This window comes from Pseudorca crassidens, chromosome 9 (assembly GCF_039906515.1).
Source record: "Pseudorca crassidens isolate mPseCra1 chromosome 9, mPseCra1.hap1, whole genome shotgun sequence".
Classification (NCBI taxonomy): domain Eukaryota; kingdom Metazoa; phylum Chordata; class Mammalia; order Artiodactyla; family Delphinidae; genus Pseudorca; species Pseudorca crassidens.
The window spans coordinates 90,435,103-90,450,918 of NC_090304.1; the positions used below are offsets into that span (position 1 = coordinate 90,435,103).

At 42.4% G+C, this 15,816-nt stretch overlaps 1 long non-coding RNA gene across 1 annotated transcript; it reads right to left on the reverse strand.

Moving 5' to 3' along the window:
• Positions 1–915: 915 nt before the first annotated feature.
• On the reverse strand, positions 916–15,566 carry LOC137229721 (uncharacterized). The gene is made up of 3 exons (XR_010945814.1): positions 15,467–15,566; positions 3,244–3,330; positions 916–1,607 (listed from the first exon to the last, which is right to left on the reverse strand). It is a non-coding gene; the product is annotated as an uncharacterized lncRNA (long non-coding RNA).
• Between the last annotated feature and the right edge of the window lie 250 nt (positions 15,567–15,816).

Here is a 15,816-nt window from a genome sequence, read left to right on the forward strand (position 1 = left end):
CTCTGGTTCTCCCTGTTTCTTTCTGCATCTGGGAGTCAGAGGCAGGCCTCCACCCCACGCCCTGTGGCTGGTCATACGAGTACACATGGAGGTCTGTCTAGTGTCTTTCTCTCTCTCCCTGTAGGTCAGGGCACGTGTGATCTGTGTCCCAGGATACAGTTTCAAGATTTGGCCTGAGCCACGGTCTCCAGTCAGTCTTGGCCAACGTTTGGCACAAACATGCTGTTTCATCGAGTGGTTCTTCTTTTCCCATTTGATGGTTGTTCTTTGTACACATAGCCCAGCTGTCGGCTCCCTAGCGGGGAGGAGGCCAGTGACACCCTGGACTCTAAGAGTGATGGCCACTAACGAGAATCTGGACAGACTGCAAGGATTACATGAAACTTCCCCATGCACACACTGGTATGTGCTTCACAGCGACAGTGGCAGGTCCGTTGGCTCTTGTTCCCATTTATCAAATGAGGAATCTCAATGCTCAGACATTCGAATCAACTGATGATGATCAAAACAGCTAGTCAGTGGCAGAGCAAGGCTGGTGGGGGCAGTGGTCCAGGCTTTGGAAGCAAGAAATGTAGTGGAAAGGATGAAGGCTTTGGAATCAGGCAGAACTTTATCTGAGTACCAGCTCCCCAGCTACCTTGCCTTCTGATTCATTCTGCGTGTGTATATGGGAGAGGGAAGCGTCACCCTGACCTTGTGCCTCAGCTTCCACATGGCTTTTCATCCCCCTCTGCTGCTGCACCCCACAGTCCCTCCCCTCCCCGCAATGTCAGCCTCATTTCCCCCAAGGACCTTGCTCTCTGGATCAGAGAATGAATTCAGGATCAACCCAAGGGAAAGGAGCTTTAAAACAAGAATACCCATCTGGTCCCCATACAGAGATAGGGGCAGGGTGGAGGAGGGGATCTGGGGTCCTCCCATCAGCCTCTGCAGCAGGGACCCTTCTCCATCCCCAGCCTCCACTGTTAGGCAAACAAAGTCCTTGGTAGTGGGGCGGATTGGATGCACGTTGAACTGAGTCACCATCTGTTAGTTTATTCATTGCAGACTTTTGTTTTGTTTTGCTTCTTCCTTTTTGGACTCCCCACGTTTCATACTTGCTAATGAGCGGATCAAATAGCCATTAAAGGTTGTGGGCAGGAGCCAGCCCTGCTCAGCCAGGAGACCCAGCATGCTCTGTGACACCTCTAAGAGACACCCCTCCCCCTCCCATTCTCCCTTTGGATTCCTGCTGCCTCAGCCCTCCTCCAAAGAAATGGACTTAGCATGTTGCTTATTTAAAGTTCAATTCCACCCCCACCCCAGTCCCACAATCCCAGAATCCCAGCTACCCAGTCCAGCATGTGGTAAGGGGAACGGCTGGAGGGATATGAGGCAGACTTCTGGTGGTCTCTTAGGCTTGTGGTCTCTAGAGAGAAACTTCAAGGCAGCAGCTTCTGAACTCTGCTCCCTGCCATATGGAGGTCAGCCCTGTGATAGCAGAAGGGCACAGGAGCCTCCAGCCTCCTCCGCCCCAGTGCTGTCCCAGCACTAGAAATGCCTGTCCGTAGAATCTCTCCAGACAGTTTGGTTGAGGGGACAAGGAGGAGGTGAGGACCCTGGAGCACCTGTGAAAATACCAGCAACAATAAGAACAATGAAAATAATCAACGTCACTATGTCATGATATCCAGACATTGTTCATTTTTAAATTCTAATCCTTATCAAAATGTTTCAGAATTAAATGGTATCATAACTCTTTCAGGTGCAAGTATCTGAAAATATAACTCTAACAGCCTAACAACAACAAAAAAAAGGGTGGGGGAGGTATATTGATTTAAGTAACTAAAAAATCCAAATCCAGGGCTTTTAGGTGTCAGGCCCTTCTGGACTGAACAGCTAAAATTATGTCCTCAGGACTTAGTTTCTCTTCCTCTCTCAGCTCTGATTTCTCCTGTTGGGAATCACTCTGAAACAGCGTTCGTCTATTTGGTAGCTCCCAGCAGCTCCAGACTTAAGCCTAGAGGAAATTAAAATCTCTCTTTCTCAATAGTTTAAATTCATGTCCTGGGCCTGATATTTATTGGCGTACATTCGGTCACGTGATCACCCATGAACCAATCACAGTATTGGGAGACACAATGCCCATACTTTTATTTATTTATTTATTTTTCATTGAAGTATAGTTGATTTACAATGTTGTGCCAGTTTGAGGTGTACAACAAAGTGATTCAGCCATATATATATATATATATATATATGTGTGTGTGTATACATATGTATGTATATCTATGTGTATATATGTATGTATACATATGTATACATGTATATACATACATGTATATATGTATATATATGTGTATATATATATCTTCTCTTTCAGATTATTTTTCATTATAGGTTATTACAAGATATTGAATATAGTTGCCTGTGCTATACAGTAGGTCTTTGTTGTTTATATATTTTATATATAGTAGTGTGTATATGTTAATCCCAAACTCCTAATTTATTCCACCCCCATTTCCCCTTTGGTAACCATAAGTTTACTTTCTATTTCAGTGAGTCTATTTCTGTTTTGTAAATAATTTCATCTGTATCAACTTTTTTTAGATTCCACAACAATGCCCATTACTAACAGGACGAGCCTGGATCACTTGTGCATCTCTGAAGAGAAAGAGTATGACATCTGTGCCCCCTACCCTTGCAAAATACCGGGACTGTATGTCAGTGGAGGGGATTCTCAAGAGAATACTGGGTTCCTGTTGCAGAAGAAAGAGGAATAGACATTAGGTGGCAAAGACAATAAGTATCCATTGCACATATCATGTGCCTTTACAAATGAAAAAATAATACTCAGAAGGATACATCATTTTCCTAGGGTCATACAGCTAGTAAACTGCAAATTGACATTCAGATCTAGATTTGATCATTTCCAAAGCCACATACTGCATGCAGTCCTTCCTGCTACATTGAGTATCAAGGGGAAAGGGAGATAGAAAAGAAAGAAGGGGTGTTAAAAGCAGAGAAATGTGTACAAAAGAAAAAACTTTCCTGAATTAATGCAGATTGAGCTTACAAAATGCCCTGATATAGTACAAATATGTCATGGGAGAACAGGAAACTCATTGATCCATTGGAACTGACTATCTCATGATGGAAATAAATAATCTTATAGTCTAGAGCAAGAAGGTATCTTAGGAGATTTCAGATCATCTGGGCTGACGTGAACCACCTGGCACAGTTCCTTTACATCCCCTCCCTTACCTGTCCTCTCAATTGGTACGGAGGCCATGTGTCACCTGGAAGTTGTCAGCATCCCTCCTCTTCTGCCTTGAAGAGGTATGTGTTAATCTATGAGAAAAAATTAGAGAATTGACTTTTATAATCTTCTGTGCCTCTATTATTGTCTTGGCCACTGGTGTTTCATAAATATCTTTAATACTGCTAATACCCAGTGCTGCCTCAGCTAAGTAATTCACAGTGGGAGCTGGGGTGCCCCCAACCCTGTCTCTGCCGTTTTCCGCCCATGCATCTTTTCGTGTTCTTTGACTGCAAGCAACAGAAACCTCCTCTGGCTAACTTAAGTTGAAGGGTGTAGGGTCGTTACAGAATACACAGAAAATCCGAGCAACTTGGCTTCAGGAAGGACAGGAAACAGGACCACTCCAGGGATACATGTGGATGAAAGTAATCAGGGCACCCAACTGAGTGGGCAAATTAGAGTGGATTTAACCTGCTCTCTGATCATCAAGACTTGTCTCTGTACAGGGTTTTGTCCGCCTGGAAAAAGGGTGACTTTTTCTTTGCTCAAAGATGCCTCAACTCCCTTTGCTGTGTACCTTTTGTAAGTATCACAAAGTGTTGGCAGTGGCCACAGAAGTAATAAACAATCTTCTCAGGTTGTTGCCATAAAAAATACATCAGCTCCAACAATTTCTGATCTAGTGTATTTCTACTAATGGTTCAGATTCTAAGGAGAGATTTGGCTAGCTTGAGCCCCTGATAGACAGTCTCATGAAACTTCATGGAATCAGGAGTCAGAAGGGTGGAGTGGAAGGAGGGAGAGACCTCCCCGCCCCAAATCAGCACTCTTTATCAAAAGAAGGAAAAACATTGCTGCAGACAATACCAACAGGTGCCCACCACACCCACAAGCTGAACAGGAAGTAAGTGCTCTCCCTTACTCAAGGCTGCCATAGGTCACCAAATTCTAGAAGGAATCATTCACAGTGAATTCCGTGTGTATGGTACCCCCTGGAGTTGTGCAATGCAGAAAGAAGCCTTGTCATTTCCCTACATACTTCCTGCCTTACCAGTCTTTCCAGATATAACAGATACTGGGGTACAGTTGCTATATTCTCAATTTTTTTGCTGAAAACTCAGGTAGATCTCTCAGCCTAGCATGATGTAGGAAGGATACTAGTTTATGACTCTTCCTATCTTGCTTATTCTTCTTTGTCACCCAAGGAAAGGGGGCCTAGTCCTTCAGAAGTCTGTCCCACTTAGATGATCCCTTGCATCCCCTCATTCAAACTCTCTAATCTGTATCCCATACCCTTCTCTCTGAAAACCACCCCTGCCCCACTGTAGGAGGATCTCTGCTCCTCCTTTTCCCCTTGTGTCTTGCTAACTTAGAGCCTTTAGTTTAATAGAACGCTAATAAAGGATTTTCTCTAGTTTCAAGAGGAATGGAAGGAGTGAATGCTCTAATTTCAGTCTGCTGTTCCTTACTAGTCATCTTCGAAGCAAAAACACTAACATGAGTGCCATTTTTCCCCTCAGTCTGACCTCACCTAAGAAAAGCAGAGCCTTCCCTTTAATGTGTCTTTGACCTTGCTCTTTGCAGAAAAATTACCCCTGAATTACTGAGCTAAGCAGCTTTTGACTCCTTTCTGAGCCTGGCTTACATTGTAAAAGCCATCACATTAGCTGTGAGTGGCTGGGCCTGAGCCATCTGGGATGGCAGATACCAGCTCCTATTAGACTCCTTCCGACCCTCAAATCTCTTTCCTGATAGAAGTAGGTAGGGGTTGGTCTCAGTTCATCACCACACGTTTTCTATTTAATTCTGGTCCGCCCTGCTCTTGATTCTCCCAACTATTAACCTGCTATTCATCTCTCTGTTTGTAGCCTTAGCTGACCTTTAGACTTAATTCATGGTACTGCTTCCTTGTACCTCTCAGCAACCCTTCTGCTGTTCTCTTCCTACTTGGCCTGCTGCTGCTGGGCCCAGATATAATCATGAGGATTTTGTCATATTGGAGAGCTGTCTAGAAAGCAGAGAGAAGTGATATAAGAAAAGGATAAAAAGGAACAGGTAAGTTTTGATGAAATGTAATTTCATGAAAATCTGTCTTGCTCAGGGACAGCCACAATGGGGAACGCTGGCTACTCTTGACCAGATCGATGGTATTAGGTGGGATGGGAGAAAAGGGCTAGTGCTAGAAACAGGAAAGAACTATCAAAGTCAATTCCAATGCATAGGATAGGCTGTGCCTAACCCTCTTTAACCAGCTGGACTCCCTATGGGATAAGCAACCCATGTAGGACTCTACCTCCTCTGCAATATGGACCCAACAAGAAGAGAACTGGGCAGAGTGGGAAAGAGCTGAGATGCTTGGGGAGGGTAGAGATGATAGGACAGTAGGCAGCCCACCAGCATCATTACCAGATTCAGCAATTCCTTGTCATTTCCAAGCCATGAGATACAGGAAGGAATTCTAGAGTTATCCTGCTGCCAGTGGATCTTCCCAGTGTAATCCCAAAGGTCTAGACTTAGATATAGAAGAACTGCAAAGATCTGGCTCAGGGAGGATGAGAGTGATGAGCCCAGGCACAGCACACAGGAACTTGATTCTTTTCTGAAGACGTAGTTGGACAAGAATGTTGGGAAGGTGGGGTGGTGTTCAGGTGCTACACATCAGCTCTCCCTCTCACCAGTATCCACCTTGGGTGAACCCAACATCCTCAGGATCACAGCTGGTATCAAGCTCAGGATGTTCCATGTGGCTCCCTTAGACTGTCTACCTCACATCTGACTGTCTATTAGACATACCACACTCAACCTGGCCCAACCTGAACCATGCCCCATCCCCAAACTTTCTGTGTTTCCTGTTTCAGAGAATAGCAACTCTTTACCTAAGGCAGAAAGTTGAGTGCTATCTCTGACTCCTCTCTCTCCATCAAGCCCCTTGCATTTAGTCAACCACTGAGACTTGCCAATTCAACCTGCTAGATGTTTATCAAATTTGTATCCAGTCACCATCCCTATTACTATAGTTCACATTCAGGCCACCACCATTCTTGCCTAAGTTACTAAAATAGCATCTAGCTACCATCGAACCATCAGCTACCACTCTTGCCCTTGCCAGTCTCATCTTCCATGACATTACTGTGCTTGAAAGTCCTACAATGGCTCCCATTTGCTGAGGATAAAGTCCAAACTCAGTTGTCTTGCCTACGGGGCCCTCTGTGATCTACCTTCGACCCCCGTTCCAGCTTCATTCCTCACTACGACCTGCTACAAATTTCATGCTCTACAAACACAAGTACACTTATAGTTCTCCCTTCACACACTCTGCTGTACCTCACCTCCATGTCAGTGCTCCAAGTGACACCTGGACCAGCAATGTCCTTCCTCTGCTATTTTCGTCTAACACAGACTCTTTGAAGCTCAGCTCTAGAACCTCTTCCAGGAAGCCTTCTCTATCCACTACAGTTCACTTCTCCAAATGTTAAAGATGTTTTTAAAAAGAGATTCAAAAAGATTAAAAGAAGCAACAAAAGCAAAAATAAATAAACAGGACTACTAAAAATCTTCACAGCAAGGGAAAAAATTTTAAAAATGAAGAGGCAACCTATGAGAGAAAATATTTGCAAACCCCATACTCAGTAAGGGGTAATATCCAAAATATATAAAGAACTCATACAACTCATTAGCAAAAAACCAAATAACCCAACATAAAAATGGGCAAAGGGCCTGAATAGACATTTTTCCAAAGAAGACATACAAATGGCCAACAGGTACATGAAAAGGTGCTCAATATTGCTAATTATTAGGGAAATGCAAATCAAAACCACAATGAGATATCACCTCACACATGTTAGAATGGCTATTATCAAAAAGACAAGAGATAAGTGCTAACAAGGATGTGGAGAAAAGAGAATGCTTGTGCACTATTGGTGGGAATGTAAATTGGTGCAGACACTATGAAAAATAGTGTGGAAGTTCCTCAAAAGATTAAGAATAGAACTACCTTTCAGCCAGAAATTCCACTTCTGGGTATCTATCGGAAGGAAATGAAAACAGGATCTCAAAGTGATATCTGCACCTCCATGTTCATTGCAGCATTATTCACAAAGGCCAAGAAATAAAAACAACTTAAGTGTCTGTTTCCGACAACAGATGAATGAATAAAGATGAATGGATAAAGAAGATTTTATATATATATATATATATATATATATATAATCTTCAGATATCAAAGAGAGAGAGAGAGAACACATGGGATATTATTCAGCCATGAGAAAGGAAATACTGCCATTTGAGACAACTTGGATGAAACAAGGGCATTATGCTAAGTGAAAGAAGTCAGACAGAGACAGATAAATACTATATGTAATCACTTACATGTGGAATCTAAAAACAGCTGAAATCATAGAAATAGTAGATTGGTAGTAACCTGGGGCTGGGGAATGGGAGAAATGGGGAGATATTAGTCAAAGGGTATAAACTTCCAATTGTAAGATCAACAAGTTCTGGGGACCTAATGTACAGCATGGTGGTTATAGCTAATAATAATGTATTATATACTTAAAAGTTGCTAAGAGAGATCGTAAATGTCTCATCACACACAAAAAAATGGTACTTATGTGATGGGATGGAGGCGTTAGCTAATGCTATGGTGCTACTCATTTTATAATATGTAAGTGTATCATATCAACGTGTTGTACACTTTAAACTTACACAATATTACTTGTCAATTATATCTCAATAAAATTGGAAAGGACAGATTAAAATATGGCTTCACCGTTCCCATGCCCTCACATATACAATTAAGGGCCCTAATTCGTACCCTTGTAATACACAGTACCTATCTAGCCATTGATCATGCTACCTCTTATTAGAGTCATGTTTCCATTGTATTACCACTTAATGATAGTCTCCATGGGAACAAGGATGACATATTACATCCCCCACACCAAGACCATAATAGACATTAAATAAACTGTACATAAATAACTGTAGTAATAAACAATAACCAAGTACTTTGGTTTATTTAATTCTCCTCCCCTACTTCTTTTTTTTTTTTTATTTTTTTTATTTTTTTTTTTAAACATCTTTATTGGAGCATAATTGCTTTACAATGGTATGTTAGTTTCAGCTTCACAACAAAATGAATCAGTTATATATATACATATGTTCCCATATCTCTTCCCGCTTGCGTCACCCTCCCTCCCACCCTCCCTATCCCACCCCTCCAGGCGGTCACACAGCACCGAGCTGATCTCCCTGTGCTATGCGGCTGCTTCCCACTAGCTATCTACCTTACGTTTGGTAGTGTATACATGTCCATGCCTCTTTATTGCTTTGTCACCGTTTACCCTTCCCCCTCCCCATAGCCTCAAGTCCATTCTCTAGTAAGTCTGTGTCTTTATTCCTGTTTCACCCCTAGGTTTTTCATGACATTTTTTTTTTTTCTTAAATTCCATATATATGTGTTAGCATACGGTATTTGTCTCTCTCTTTCTGACTTACTTCACTCTGTATGACAGACTCTAGGTCTATCCACCTCATTACAAATAGCTCAATTTCGTCTCTTTTTATGGCTGAGTAATATTCCATTGTATATATGTGCCACATCTTCTTTATCCATTCATCCGATGATGGACACTTAGGTTGTTTCCATCTCTGGGCTATTGTAAATAGAGCTGCAATGAACATTTTGGTACATGACTCTTTTTGAATTATGGTTTTCTCAGGGTATATGCCCAGTAGTGGGATTGCTGGGTCATATGGTAGTTCTATTTGTAGCTTTTTAAGGAACCTCCATACTGTTCTCCACAGTGGCTGTATCAATTTACATTCCCACCAACAGTGTAAGAGGGTTCCCTTTTCTCCACACCCTCTCCAGCATTTATTGTTTCTAGATTTTTTGATGATGGCCATTCTGACTGGTGTGAGATGATATCTCATTGTAGTTTTGATTTGCATTTCTCTAATGATTAGTGATGTTGAGCATTCTTTCATGTGTTTGTTGGCACTCTGTATATCTTCTTTGGAGAAATGTCTATTTAGGTCTTCTGCCCATTTTTGGATTGGGTTGTTTGTTCTTTTGTTATTAAGCTGCATGAGCTGCTTATAAATTTTGGAGATTAATCCTTTGTCAGTTGCTTCATTTGCAAATATTTTCTCCCATTCTGAGGGTTGTCTTTTGGTCTTCTTTATGGTTTCCTTTGCTGCGCAAAAGCTTTTAAGTTTCATTAGGTCCCATTTGTTTACTTTTGTTTTTATTTCCATTTCTCTAGGAGGTGGGTCAAAAAGGATCTTGCTGTGATTTATGTCATAGAGTGTTCTGCCTATGTTTTCCTCTAAGAGTTTGATAGTTTCTGGCCTTACATTTAGGTCTTTAATCCATTTTGAGCTTATTTTTGTGTATGGTGTTAGGGAGTGATCTAATCTCATACTTTTACATGTAGCTGTCCAGTTTTCCCAGCACCACTTATTGAATAGGCTGTCCTTTCTCCACTGTACATTTCTGCCTCCTTTGTCAAAGATAAGGTGACCATATGTGCGTGGGTTTATCTCTGGGCTTTCTATCCTGTTCCATTGATCTATATTTCTGTTTTTGTGCCAATAGCATACTGTCTTGATTACTGTAGCTTTGTAGTATAGTCTGAGGTCAGGAAGCCTGATTCCTCCAGCTCCATTTTTTGTTCTCAAAATTGCTTTGGCTATTCGGGGTCTTTTGTGTTTCCATACAAATTGTGAGATTTTTTGTTCTAGTTCTGTGAAAAATGCCAGTGGTAGTTTCATAGGGATTGCATTGAATCTGTAGATTGCTTTGGGTAGTAGAGTCATTTTCACAATGTTGATTCTTCCAATCCAAGAACATGGTATATCTCTCCATCTATTCGTATCATTTTTAATTTCTTTCATCAGTGTCTTATAATTTTCTGCATACAGGTCTTTTGTCTCCTTAGGTAGGTTTATTCCTAGGTATTTTATTCTTTTTGTTGCAATGGTAAATGGGAGTGTTTTCTTGATTTCACTTTCAGATTTTTCATCCTTAGTGTATAGGAATGCCAGAGATTTCTGTGCATTAATTTTGTATCCTGCCACTTTACCAAATTCATTGATTAGCTCTAGTAGTTTTCTGGTAGCATCTTTAGGGTTCTGTATGTATAGTATCATGTCATCTGCAAACAGTGACAGCTTTACTTCTTCTTTTCCGATTTGGATTCCTTTTATTTCCTTTTCTTCTCTGATTGCTGTGGCTAAAACTTCCAAAACTATGTTGAATAAGAGTGGTGAGAGTGGGCAACCTTGTCTTGTTCCTGATCTTAGTGGAAATGCTTTCAGTTTTTCACCATTGAGGACGATGTTGGCTGTGGGTTTGTCATATATGGCCTTTATTATGTTGAGGAAAGTTCCCTCTATGCCTACTTTCTGCAGGGTTTTTATCATAAATGGGTGTTGAATTTTGTCAAAAGCTTTCTCTGCATCTATTGAGATGATCATATGGTTTTTCTCCTTCAATTTGTTAATATGGTGTATCACGTTGATTGATTTGCGTATATTGAAGAATCCTTGCATTCCTGGAATAAACCCCACTTGATCATGGTGTATGATCCGTTTAATGTGCTGTTGGATTCTGTTTGCTAGTATTTTGTTGAGGATCTTTGCATCTATGTTCATCAGTGATATTGGCCTGTAGTTTTCTTTCTTTGTGACATCCTTGTCTGGTTTTGGTATCAGGGTGATGGTGGCCTCGTAGAATGAGTTGGGGAGTGTTCCTCCCTCTGCTATATTTTGGAAGAGTCTGAGAAGGATAGGTGATAGCTCTTCTCTAAATGTTTGATAGAATTCGCCTGTGAAGCCATCTGGTCCTGGGCTTTTGCTTGTTGGAAGATTTTTAATCACAGTTTCAATTTCAGTGCTTGTGATTGGTCTGTTCATATTTTCTATTTCTTCCTGATTCAGTCTTGGCAGGTTGTGCCTTTCTAAGAATTTGTCCATTTCTTCCAGGTTGTCCATTTTATTGGCATAGAGTTGCTTGTAGTAATCTCTCATGATCTTTTGTATTTCTGCAGTGTCAGTCGTTACTTCTCCTTTTTCATTTCTAATTCTATTGATTTGAGTCTTCTCCCTTTTTTTCTTGATGAGTCTGGCTAATGGTTTATCAATTTTGTTTATCCTTTCAAAAAACCAGCTTTTAGTTTTATTGATCTTTGCTATCGTTTCCTTCATTTCTTTTTCATTTATTTCTGATCTGATTTTTATGATTTCTTTCCTCCTGCTAACTTTGGGGTTTTTTTGTTCTTCTTTCTCTAATTGCTTTAGGTGCAAGGTTAGGTTGTTTATTCGAGATGTTTCCTGTTTCTTAAGGTAAGATTGTATTGCTATAAACTTCCCTCTTAGAACTGCTTTTGCTGCATCCCATAGATTTTGAGTCGTCGTGTCTCCATTGTCATTTGTTTCTAGGTATTTTTTGATTTCCCCTTTGATTTCTTCAGTGATCACTTCGTTATTAAGTAGTGTATTGTTTAGCCTCCATGTGTTTGTATTTTTTACAGATCTTCTCCTGTGATTGATATCGAGTCTCATAGCGTTGTGGTCGGAAAAGATACTTGATACAATTTCAATTTTCTTAAATTTACCAAGGCTTGATTTGTGACCCAAGATATGATCTATCCTGGAGAATGTTCCATGAGCACTTGAGAAAAATGTGTATTCTGTTGTTTTTGGATGGAATGTCCTATAAATATCAATTAACTCCATCTCATTTAATGTATCATTTAAAGCTTGTGTTTCCTTATTTATTTTCATTTTGGATGATCTGTCCATTGGTGAAAGTGGGGTGTTAAAGTCCCCTACTATGAATGTGTTACTGTCGATTTCCCCTTTTATGGTTGTCAGTATTTGCCTTATGTATTGAGGTGCACCTATGTTGGGTGCATAAATATTTACAATTGTTATATCTTCCTCTTGGATCGCTCCCTTGATCATTATGTAGTGTCCTTCTTTGTCTCTTCTAATAGTCTTTGTTTTAAAGTCTATTTTGTCTGATATGAGAATTGCCACTCCAGCTTTCTTTTGGTTTCCATTTGCATGAAATACCTTTTTCCATCCCCTTACTTTCAGTCTGTATGTGTCTCTAGGTCTGAAGTGGGTCTCTTGTAGACAGCAAATATATGGGTCTTGTTTTTGTATCCATTCAGCCAATCTGTGTCTTTTGGTGGGAGCATTTAGTCCATTTACATTTAAGGTAATTATCGATATGTGTGTTCCCATTCCCATTTTCTTAACTGTTTTGGGTTTGTTATTGTAGGTCTTTTCCTTCTTTTGTGTTTCTTGCCTAGAGAAGTTCCTTTAGCAGTTGTTGTAGAGCTGGTTTCATGGTGCTGAACTCGCTCAGCTTTTGCTTGTCTCTAAAGGTTTTAATTTCTCCATCAAATCTGAATGAGATCCTTGCTGGGTAGAGTAATCTTGGTTGCATGTTTTTCTCCTTCAACACTTTCAATATGTCCTGCCACTCCCTTCTGGCTTGCAGAGTTTCTGCTGAAAGATCAGCTGTTAACCTTATGGGGATTCCCTTGTGTGTTATTTGTTGTTTTTCCCTTGCTGCTTTTAATATGTTTTCTTTGTATTTAATTTTTGACAGTTTGATTAATATGTGTCTTGGCGTATTTCTCCTTGGATTTATCCTGTATGGGACTCTCTGTGCTTCCTGGACTTGATGAACTATTTCCTTTCCCATATTAGGGAAGTTTTCAACTATAATCTCTTCAAATATTTTCTCAGTCCCTTTCTTTTTCTCTTCTTCTTCTGGAACCCCTATAATTCGAATGTTGGTACGTTTAATGTTGTCCCAGAGGTCTCTGAGACTGTCCTCAGTTCTTTTCATTCTTTTTTCTTTATTCTGCTCTGCAGTAGTTATTTCCACTATTTTATCTTCCAGGTCACTTATCCGTTCTTCTGCCTCAGTTATTCTGCTATTGATCCCATCTAGAGTACTTTTAATTTCATTTATTGTGTTGTTCATCGTTGCTTGTTTCATCTTTAGTTCTTCTAGGTCCTTGTTAACTGATTCTTGCATTTTGTCCATTCTATTGTCCATTCTATCTCCAAGATTTCGGATCAACCTTACTATCATTATTCTGAATTCTTTTTCAGGTAGACTGCCTATTTCCTCTTCATTTGTTAGGTCTGATGGGTTTTTATCTTGCTCCTTCATCTGCGGTGTGTTTTTCTGTCTTTTCATTTTGCTTATCTTACTGTGTTTGGGGTCTCCTTTTTTGCAGGCTGAAGGTTCATAGTTCCTGTTGTTTTTTGTGTCTGTCCCCAGTGGCTAAGGTTGGTTCAGTGGGTTGTGTAGGCTTCCTGGTGGAGGGTACTAGTGCCTGTGTTCTGGTGGATGAGGCTAGATCTTGTCTTTCTGGTGGGCAGGTCCACGTCTGGTGGTGTGTTTTGGGGTGTCTGTAGACTTATTATGATTTTGGGCCGCCTCTCTGCTAATGGGTGGGGTTGTGTTCCTGTCTTGCTAGTTGTTTGGCATAGGATGTCCAGCACTGTAGCTTGCTGGTCGTTGAGTGAAGCTGGGTGCTGGCGTTGAGATGGAGATCTCTCGGAAATTTTTGCTGTTTGATATTATGTGCAGCTGGGAGGTCTCTTGTGGATCAGTGTCCTGAAGTTGGCTCTCCCACCTCAGAGGCACAGCACTGACTCCTGGCTGCAGCCCCAAGAGCCTTTCATCCACAGGGCTCCTTAATTTGGGATGATTGGTTGTCTATTCAGGTATTCCACAGATGCAGGGTATATCAAGTTGATTGTGGAGCTTTATTCCGCTGCTTCTGAGGCTGCTGGGAGAGATTTCCCTTTCTCTTCTTTGTTCTCACAGCTCCCAGGGGCTCAGCTTTGGATTTAGCCCCGCCTGTGCGTGTAGGTCGCCGGAGGGCGTCTGTTCTTTGCTCAGACAGGACGGGGTTAAAGGAGCCGCTGATTCGGAGGCTCTGGCTCACTCAGGCCCGGGGGTAGGGAGGGGCACGGAGTGTGGGGCGGGCCTGCGGCGGCAGAGGACCGCGAGACGTTGCAGCCTGAGGCGCGCCTGTGCGTTCTCCCGGGGGAGTTGTCCCTGGATCCCGGGACCCCGGCAGTGGCGGGCTGCACAGGCTCCCCGGAAGGGCGCGTGGCCAGTGACCTGTGTTCGCACACAGGCCTCCCGGTGGCGGCAGCAGCGGCCCTAGCCGCTCTGGGCGGCCCTAGCCACGTCCGTCTCTGGGCTCCGCACCCCTAGCCGCGGCTCGCGCCCGTCCCTGGAGCTCTCTCAAGCAGCGTTCTTAATCCCCTCTCCTCGTGCACTAGGAAACAAAGAGGGACGTAAAAGTTTCTTGCCTCTTCGGCAGTTCCAGACTTCTCCCCGGACTCTCTCCCGGCCAGCCGCGGTGCACCAACGCCCCGCAGGCTGTGTTCACGCCGCCAACCTCAGTCCTCTCCCGGCGCTCCGACAAAAGCCCTCCCCTACTTCTAAAGAGGCAAGACTGTTCATTACAGTCCTTCCCAGAATCCTTTTCAAGAGAGTGCAGTGTTGTGGTCAAGATCATGAGCTCTGGATTCCGGCATGGCTGAATCATTCTGACTCTTCCATTTTTTAACTGTGGAAATGTGAGCAAGTTATTTATTCCTTATCCGCTCTGAGCCTCACCGCCTCATTTGCAAAATGAGGATCATCATAGAATCTACCTCATGTGGTTATTGTGAGGCTTAAATCAGGTAATGTATGGCTCTTGCTTGGTACATATTAAGTGCTCAAAGAAAACAAAACAAAACAAAACCTTGGTGATGATCATCCCTCTTTTCTACTCTTTGACTTTCTAGCCTAGTACTCCAAAGTCAGGAGGAGGGGATATGATTAGGGCTGAGAATGGGAAACATTTTCAATCTTTTAAGTGTATCTTTAACCTGAAGTTTCTGCTTTTGTTCCAAAGCAAGGTTGAAAGAGAAAGGGCTTCTTTGTGATTCTAGCTGTCTTTTATTCAAGAGGCAAGTATCACACAGACTCACAGCAGCAGCAGAACACGGAGCCAGGAAGCCTGGCCCAGAGAAGTGATGCTGCCTGCTCAGTGGAGAGGGAATCGGTCACAGAGACAGATCTCATTAATGCTAATGGCCTTTGTGCAGCTAATTAGCAGCATACTACACTCAGTATTTACCCTTGTGTGCCTACAAAGCTCCACTTTCTCCTTGGGAAGCAAGCTGTTTCTCTACCTGCCTCATGGCGAAGAAGATCTCTGCTACCAGACAGCAGCTTCATCTCTGCCTGCGTGGGGTGGCTGCAGGAAAGCAGACGGGGCTCCATTCAGGGGCCTGGGAGGAAGGTAAAGAGGGAGCACGTGATTCGTCTTCCAATCCTGGGTGGAGCGCTGGGCTGCTAAAGACCTCACCCATCACGCGTGCCGCTTTCATGAGTCAACCAGGCAGCTGTCAGCCCCAAGTGCCCTTCCAGAACTGCTGAGTGTGCAACCATCCTCTTCTTCCTTTGCAAGGAGTGGTTCTCTGAGCTTAGGGCAGAGCCCCTCCTTCCCACAGGGCCTGGGAGAAGGGGTGAATCACCAAGA